We start from the raw sequence: 9,613 nt of genomic DNA, 5'->3' as shown, positions 1-9,613 counted from the left end.
GATAGTTCTATCCCTCCACTGATGGTAGGATGATAATAAGTGTTCATGAATGGGGAGATTTTGCTGAAAAGAAGGGATTAGCAGCTGGTCAAGTGGCGATGTTTCTCTTCCATCAATATGGTGATATCATCACACGTAGGCAGGGTGTCACCCCTGGACTATGGGTCCATAGCAGTAGCTAGATGGTTGTCTTCTCCTCATGTGCTTCATTGTCGGATCTTGTGAGCTGCCTAACATGATCAAGATCATCCATCTGTAATTCTATATGTTGTGTTTGTCGGGATCCGATGGATAGAGAATACTATGTTATGTTGATTATCAATCTATTACCTATGTGTTGTTTATGATCTTGCATGCTCTCCGTTATTAGTAGAGGCTCGGCCAAGTTTTTGCTCTTAACTCCAAGAGGGAGTATTTATGCTCGATATCTGGGTTCATGCCTCCATTAAATGCGGGACGATGGACAGAAAGTTCTAAGGTTGTGGATGTGCTGTTGCCACTAGGGATAAAACATTGATGCTATGTCCGAGGATGTAGTTATTGATTACATTACGCACCATACTTAATGCAATTGTCTATTGTTTTGCAACTTAATACTGGAAGGGGTTCGGATGATAACCTGAAGATGGACTTTTTAGGCATAGATGCATGCTGGATAGCGGTCTATGTACGTTGTCGTAATGCCCAATTAAATCTCACAATATTCATCATATCATGTATGTGCATTGTCATGCTCTCTTTATTTGTCAATTGCCCGACTGTAATTTGTTCACCCAACATGCTATTTATCTTATGGGAGAGACACCTCTAGTGAACTGTGGACCCCGGTCCATTCTTTTACATTGAATACAATCTACTTGCAATACTTGTTTTACTGTTCTTTGCAAACAATCATCATCCACACTATACATCTAATCCTTTGTTACAGCAAGCCGGTGAGATTGACAACCTCACTGTTTCGTTGGGGCAAAGTACTTTGGTTGTGTTGTGCAAGTTCCACGTTGGCGCCGGAATCCCTGGTGTTGCGCCGCACTACATCCCGCCGCCATCAACCTTCAACGTGCTTCTTGGCTCCTCCTGGTTCGATAAACCTTGGTTTCTTTCTGAGGGAAAACTTGCTACTGTGCGCATCATACCTTCCTCTTGGGGTTCCCAACGGACGTGTGCTGTACGCGTTATCAAGCATTTTTTCTGGCGCCGTTGCCGGGGAACTGAAGAAAAGTTACACCATAAAGATTTCTAACTCCCACGTCAACTACGCGCCAGCATTTTTTCTGGCGCCGTTGCCGGGGAGATCAAGACACGCTGCAAGGGGAGTCTCCACAATCCAATCTCTTTACTTTGTTTTTGTCTTGCTTTATTTTATTTACTTACTTTGTTTGCTGCATTATATCAAAACACAAAAAAATTAGTTGCTAGCTTTACTTTATTTACTGTCTTGCACTCTATATCAAAAACACAAAAAAATTAGTTACTTGCATTTATTTTATCTAGTTTGCTTTATTTACTACTGCTAAAATGGCCACCCCTGAAAATACTAAGTTGTGTGACTTCACAACCACAAATAATAATGATTTCTTATGCACACCTATTGCTCCACCTGCTACTACAGCAGAATTCTTTGAAATTAAACCTGCTTTACTTAATCTTGTTATGCGAGAGCAATTTTCACGGTGTTAGTTCTGATGATGCTGCTGCCCATCTCAATAATTTTGTTGAATTGTGTGAAATGCAAAAGTATAAAGATGTAGATGGTGACATTATAAAATTAAAATTGTTTCCTTTCTCATTAAGAGGGAGAGCTAAAGATTAGGTTGCTATCTCTCGCCTAAGAATAGTATTGATTCATGGACTAAATGCAAGGATGCTTTTATTGGTAGATATTATCCCCCTGCTAAAATTATATCTTTGAGAAGTAGCATAATGAATTTCAAGCAATTAGATAATGAACATGTTGCTCAAGCTTGGGAAAGAATGAAATCTTTGGTTAAAAATTGCCCAACCCATGGACTCGACTACTTGGATGATCATCCAAACCTTTTATGCAGGATCGAACTTTTCTTCGACGGAACCTATTGGATTCAGCTGCTGGAGGTACCTTTATGTCCATCACTCTTGGTGAAGCAACAAAGCTCCTTGATAATATGATGATTAATTACTCACGAATGGCACACGGAAAGAGCTCCACAAGGTAAGAAGGTAAATTCCGTCGAAGAAACCTCTTCCTTGAGTGATAAGATTGATGCTATTATGTCTATGCTTGTGAATGATAGGACTAATGTTGATCCTAATAATGTTCCGTTAGCTTCATTGGTTGCCCAAGAAGAACATGTTGATGTGAACTTCATTAAAAATAATAATTTCAACAACAATGCTTATCGGAACAATTCTAGTAATAACTATAGGCCATATCCTTATAATAATGGTAACGGTTATGGTAATTCTTATGGGAATTCTTACAACAATAATAGGAAAACACCCCCTGGACTTGAATCTATGCTTAAAGAATTTATTAGTAGACAAACTGCTTTTAACAAATCTGTTGAGGAAAAGCTCAATAAAATTGATATTCTCGCTTCTAAGGTTGATAGTCTTGCCTCTGATGTTGATCTTTTAAAATTGAAAGTTATGCCTAATAAGGATATTGAAAATAAAATTGTTACTACAGCAAATGCCATCCAAGTTAGAATTAATGAGAATATAAGATTGATGGCCGAATTGCATGCTAGGTGGGAAAGAGAAGAAAATGAAAAACTAGCTAAAGAGAACAATGTAGCTAAAGTTTGGACTATTACCACCACTAGTAATGTTAATGATTCACATGTTGCTGCACCTCCTACTATCATTGGTAAAATAATTGGTGTTGGCAATGTTACTACTCCTAGTGCGAAGCGTGCAAAATTACCTGAAACTGCTAAAACTGCTGAAATTGATAAAACTGCTGAAATTTTTCAAAATGTTGGGGATAGTGATCCCATTGCTGTAGATCATAATGGTTTAGATTTTGATGATTGACACATCTCTGAAGTCATAAAGTTCTTACAAAAGCTTGCTAAAAGTCCCAACGCTAGTGCTATAAATTTGGCTTTCACAAAACATATTACAAATGCTCTCATAAAAGCTAGAGAAGAGAAACTAAAACTTGAAACTTCTATTCCTAGAAAGCTAGAGGATGGTTGGGAGCCCATCATTAAGATGAAGGTCAATAACTTTGATTGTAATGCTTTATGTGATCTTGGTGCAAGTATTTCGTTATGCCCAAGAAAATCTATGATATGCTTGACTTGCCACCATTGAAGAATTGTTATTTGGATGTTAATCTTGTTGATAATGCTATAAAGAAACCTTTGGGGAGAATTGATAATGTTCGCATTACCGTTAACAATAACCTTGTCCCCGTTGATTTTATTGTCTTGGATATTGAATGCAATGCATCCTGTCCCATTATATTGGGAAGACCTTTTCGTCGAACTGTTGGTGCTACCATTGATATGAAGGAAGGTAATATTAAATATGAATTTCCTCTCAAGAAAGGTATGGAACACTTCCCTAGAAAGAGAATGAAGTTACCTTTTGATTCTATTATTAGAACAAGTTATGATGTTGATACTTCGTCTCTTGATAATACTTGATACACACTTTCTGCGCCTAGGCTGAAAGGCGTTAAAGAAAAGCGCTTATGGGAGACAACCCATGTTTTTACTACAGTATTTTTGTTTTATATTTGAGTCATGGAAGTTGTTTACTACTGTAGCAACCTCTCCTTATCTTAGTTTTGTGTATTGTTGTGCCAAGTAAAGTCGTTGATAGTAAGGTTCATACTAGATTTGGATTGCTGCAGCGATATGCATTTCTTTGCTGTCACGAATTTCGACCTGCCTCTCTGTAGGTAGCTCAGAAAAATATGCCAATTTACGTGCGTGATCCTCAGATATGTACGCAACTTTCATTCTATTTGGGCATTTTCATTTGAGCAAGTCTGGTGCCTCAATAAAATCCATCTTTACGGACTGTTCTGTTTTGACAGATTCTGCCTTTTATTTCGCATTGCCTCTTTTGCTATGGTGGATGAATTTCTTTGTTCCATTAATGTCCAAGTAGCTTTATGCAATGTCCGGAAGTGTTAAGAATGATTGTGTCACCTCTGAACATGTTAATTTTTATTGTACACTAACCCTCTAATGAGTTGTTTCGAGTTTGGTGTGGAGGAAGTTTTCAAGGATCAAGAGAGGGAAATGATGCAATATGATCAAGGAGAGTGAAAGCTCTAAGCTTGGGGATGCCCCGGTGGTTTACCCCTGCATATTCTAAGAAGACTCAAGCGTCTAAGCTTGGGGATTCCCAAGGCATCCCCTTCTTCATCGATAACATTATCAGGTTCCTCCCCTGAAACTATATTTTTATTCCGTCACATCTTATGTGCTTTACTTGGAGCGTCGGTTTGTTTTTGTTTTTGTTTTTGTTTGAATAAAATGTATCCTAGCATTCATTGTGTGGGAGAGAGACACGCTCCGCTGTTGCATATGAACAAATATGTCCTTAGGCTTTACTCATAGTATTCATGGCGAAGGTTGAATCTTCTTTGTTAAATTGTTATATGGTTGGAATCGGGAAATGCTACATGTAGTAATTCTAAAATGTCTTGAATAATTTGATACTTGGCAATTGTTGTGCTCATGTTTAAGCTCTTGCATCATATACTTTGCACCCATTAATGAAGAAACACCTAGAGCTTGCTAAATTTGGTTTGCATATTTGGTCTCTCTGAAGTCTAGATAATTTCTAGTATTGAGTTTTGAACAACAAGGAAGACGGTGTAGAGTCTTATAATGCTTACAATATGTCTTTTATGTGATTTTTGCTGCACCGGTTCATCCTTGTGTTTGTTTCAAATAAACCTTGCTAGCCTAAACCTTGTATCGAGAGGGAATACTTCTCATGCATCCAAAATCCTTGAGCCAACCACTATGCCATTTGTGTCCACCATACCTACCTACTACATGGTATTTCTCCGCCATCCCAAAGTAAATTGCTTGAGTGCTACCTTTAAAATTTCCATTCTTTACCTTTACAATATATAGCTCATGGGACAAATAGCTTAAAAACTATTGTGGTATTGAATATGTACTTATGCACTTTATCTCTTATTAAGTTGCTTGTTGTGCGATAACCATGTTTAATGGGGACGCCATCAACTACTCTTTGTTGAATATCATGTGAGTTGCTATGCATGTCCGTCTTGTCTGAAGTAAGGGAGATCTACCACTTTAATGGTTAGAGCATGCATATTGTTAGAGAAGAACATTGGGCCGCTAACTAAAGCCATGAATCATGGTGGAAGTTTCAGTTTTGGACATATATCCTCAATCTCATATGAGAACACTAATTGTTGCTACATGCTTATGCATTAAAGAGGAGTCCATTATCTCGTTGTCCATGTTGTCCCGGTATGGATGTCTAAGTTGAGAATAATCAAAAGCGAGAAATCCAAAATGCGAGCTTTCTCCTTAGACCTTTGTACGAAGCGGCATGGAGGTACCCCTTTGTGACACTTGGTTAAAACATGTGTATTGCGATGATCCCGGTAGTCCAAGCTAATTAGGACAAGGTGCGGGCACTATTAGTATACTATGCATGAGGCTTGCAACTTGTAAGATATAATTTACATAACTCATATGCTTTATTACTACCGTTGACAAAATTGTTTCATGTTTTCAAAATAAAAGCTCTAGCACAAATATAGCAATCGATGCTTTCCTCTTTGAAGGACCTTTCTTTTACTTTTATGTTGAGTCAGCTTCACCTATTTCTCTCCACCTCAAGAAGCAAACACTTGTGTGAACTGTGCATTGATTCCTACATACTTGCATATTGCACTTGTTATATTACTCTATGTTGACAATTATCCATGAGATATACATGTTACAAGTTGAAAGCAACCGCTGAAACTTAATCTTCCTTTGTGTTGCTTCAATGCCTTTACTTTGATTTATTGCTTTATGAGTTAACTCTTATGCAAGACTTATTGATGCTTGTCTTTAAGTACTATTCATGAAAAGTCTTTGCTTTATGATTCAGTTGTTTACTCATGTCATTACCATTTTTTTGATCGCTGCATTCATTACATATGTTTACAATAGTATGATCAAGGTTATGATGGCATGTCACTCCAGAAATTATCTTTGTTATCGTTTACCTCGCTCGGGACGAGCAGGAACTAAGCTTGGGGATGCTGATACGTCTCCAACGTATCGATAATTTCTTATGTTCCATGCCACATTATTGACGATATCTACATGTTTTATACACATTATATGTCGTATTTATGCATTTTCCGGCACTAACCTATTAACGAGATGCCGAAGAGCCAGTTGTTGTTTTCTGTTGTTTTTGGTTTCAGAAATCCTAGTAAGGAAATATTCTCGGAATTGGACGAAATCAACGCCCAGGGGCCTATTTTGCCACGAAGCTTCCAGAAGACCGAAGAGAAGACGGAGTGGGGCCACGGGGCGCCGCCACACTAGGGCGGCGCGGCCCAGGGGGGCCCGCGCGGCCCTGCTGTGTGGGGCCCCCGTGACCCCTCCGAAGCTGCCCTTCCGCCTACTTAAAGCCTCCGTCGCGAAACCCCCAGTACCGAGAGCCACGATACGGAAAACCTTCCAGAGACGCCGCCGCCGCCAATCCCATCTCGGGGGATTCAGGAGATCGCATCCGGCACCCTGCCGGAGAGGGGATTCATCTCCCGGAGGACTCTTCACCGCCATGGTCGCCTCCGGAGTGATGAGTGAGTAGTTCACCCCTGGACTATGGGTCCATAGCAGTAGCTAGATGGTTGTCTTCTCCTCATGTGCTTCATTGTCGGATCTTGTGAGCTGCCTAACATGATCAAGATCATCCATCTGTAATTCTATATGTTGTGTTTGTCGGGATCCGATGGATAGAGAATACTATGTTATGTTGATTATCAATCTATTACCTATGTGTTGTTTATGATCTTGCATGCTCTCCGTTATTAGTAGAGGCTCTGGCCAAGTTTTTGCTCTTAACTCCAAGAGGGAGTATTTATGCTCGATAGTGGGTTCATGCCTCCATTAAATCTGGGACAGTGACGGAAAGTTCTAAGGTTGTGGATGTGCTGTTGCCACTAGGGATAAAACATTGATGCTATGTCCGAGGATGTAGTTATTGATTACATTACGCACCATACTTAATGCAATTGTCTGTTGTTTTGCAACTTAATACTGGAAGGGGTTCGGATGATAACCTGAAGGTGGACTTTTTAGGCATAGATGCATGCTTGGATAGCGGTCTATGTACTTTGTCGTAATGCCCAATTAAATCTCACAATATTCATCATATCATGTATGTGCATTGTCATGCTCTCTTTATTTGTCAATTGCCCGACCGTAATTTGTTCACCCAACATGCTATTTATCTTATGGGAGAGACACCTCTAGTGAACTGTGGACCCCGGTCCATTCTTTTACATTGAATACAATCTCATCGCAATACTTGTTTTACTGTTCTTTGCAAACAATCATCATCCACACTATACATCTAATCCTTTGTTACAGCAAGCCGGTGAGATTGACAACCTCATCGTTTCGTTGGGGCAAAGTACTTTGGTTGTGTTGTGCAGAGTTCCACGTTGGCGCCGGAATCCTCGGTGTTGCGCTCGCACTACATCCCGCCGCCATCAACCTTCAAAGTGCTTCTTGGCTCCTCCTGGTTCGATAAACCTTGGTTTCTTTCTGAGGGAAAACTTGCTACTGTGCGCATCATACCTTCCTCTTGGGGTTCCCAACGGACGTGTGCTGTACACGTTATCAAGCATTTTTTCTGGCGCCGTTGCCGGGGAACTGAAGAAAAGTTACACCATAAAGATTTCTAACTCCCACGTCAACTACGCGCCAGTCGTCTGAGGTGCTCGCCGAAGTAGTGCCGGCTGAGGGTCTCGCCGGTGCAGGGCTTGATGAGGGGTCTCGCCGGAACTTGGCCGGATGAGGGGCGCGTAGGGGAGAAAGGAACCGAGTCGAGTTGGTGGCTGGTGCTAGGAGGTAGTTGGCGGTGTGCGCATGGCATGCGGTGGCGGGCGTAGGGGCGAGTCGGTGGTGGCTGAGAGAAGTGATACGGGAGGGATCCGGAGCGCGAGGAGGATAGAAGGGAGCTGGACGCCGCGAGAATGGAGACGGTGGCGGTTTTGAGGAGGACAGGATGGAGGATAGGCGTGGGCAGTCGTGCAGGGAGGGAGATGGGCAGGGCAGACGCAACTTTCTGAGTTTTTCTGAGGGTGAGACTATTTATCAACCCAGTTATTTTTATCAACCCACTTATTCTTTTTTTTACCAATATGTTAATCAATGTTTTATCAACTTGTTTTTCATGTCTAGCGTGTCTTACCATGTTCTTGGGCCGTCTCTTGTTTTTAGGCCCAGTCCAGTAAAACCTGTACAAAGCATGTGTCTTCTCGAACCGACGGAGACCCCACGCATCCAGTTTCTCCCATTTACAGTTCTGGTCGCTTGAGAAGAGGGAGAGGCGGTTGAAACCAGGAGGATAGGACGTTGTTGCAGGTTCAATCTCAAATCTTCGCCCATCGACTCTCTTTTCGATCTATATTTTCTTCTTAATCTCTTTTTCGCATTCCTGTTTTAGTTGCTTTTTTGTAGCGTTTTGCAAGTTCTTAGGGATTTTTACTGGAGGAACTAATCTATGTATCTCTGTTCCTTTTTTCTGCGGAATCTGAGTTGCCACTCAAGCGATTTCTTCTTCTCTTTTTGTTCGAATCTTATCCTAATCGACTATTCTCTTCTGCTCATCCATTTATACTATGAATCGATTTATTGATGTCGGAGTGTTTTTCCATTTCGCAGGTGAACAGTAAGTACGAAAAAAGGGGGTTTTTTTCTCTCTGCAGCTTTGTCGTTGTTCATCTTTTTTTGTCGGTGATCTGCTTCTGTCTCTAGGCGGTGAGAACTTCTCCTCCCTTTTTATGTATTTTTCATTACCTTTTATCTAGATTTTAACTTTCTAATCTTCATGTTTTTAGTATGCATTGTTCTTATTTCTAGGGGTAAGCCAAGAAATGAAATCCAATATTTTTTTGGTACTCTAATGGTCTTAAATCCAGGTTATTTTTGCCAGCAACAAAGTACATATCATGATAATTATCAACATTCATTCATTGTAGTCACCAAGGTGCTTTTTCTTTTAATAATCTGCTCATTGATGTTCTTCACCGTCAGTTATTTGGGGTTATTTTTTAGATGCACAACAGTTATACTTGTTATGTATGAAATTTTTTGTAAAGTAAATATCTTTTTATGTTCATGTTTTTGTTACACATTACTTTGCCTAGCAGTAAGCCAACAAATGTGATCCAATATATTCTTTTTCTCCAGCGCACTCCGCAACAAGTTATCTCCCTTTTGCTGTTCATCTCATCTTTTTTTTTCACTGACCTCTTCTTGTCCCTCTAGTAATGGATGAGGAAGGCAAGGTTAGCAATCCCAGCAGTGAGAAGGATCAGAAAGAAGAGGTTAGCAATCAAAGCAGTGACACAGATGAGGAGGTAGAGGTTAGGACTGACATCACTGATATCCGTAAGATGTTT

This window comes from Lolium rigidum, chromosome 7, assembly GCF_022539505.1.
Source record: "Lolium rigidum isolate FL_2022 chromosome 7, APGP_CSIRO_Lrig_0.1, whole genome shotgun sequence".
Classification (NCBI taxonomy): domain Eukaryota; kingdom Viridiplantae; phylum Streptophyta; class Magnoliopsida; order Poales; family Poaceae; genus Lolium; species Lolium rigidum.
Note: the sequence above shows the minus strand (reverse complement) of the source record.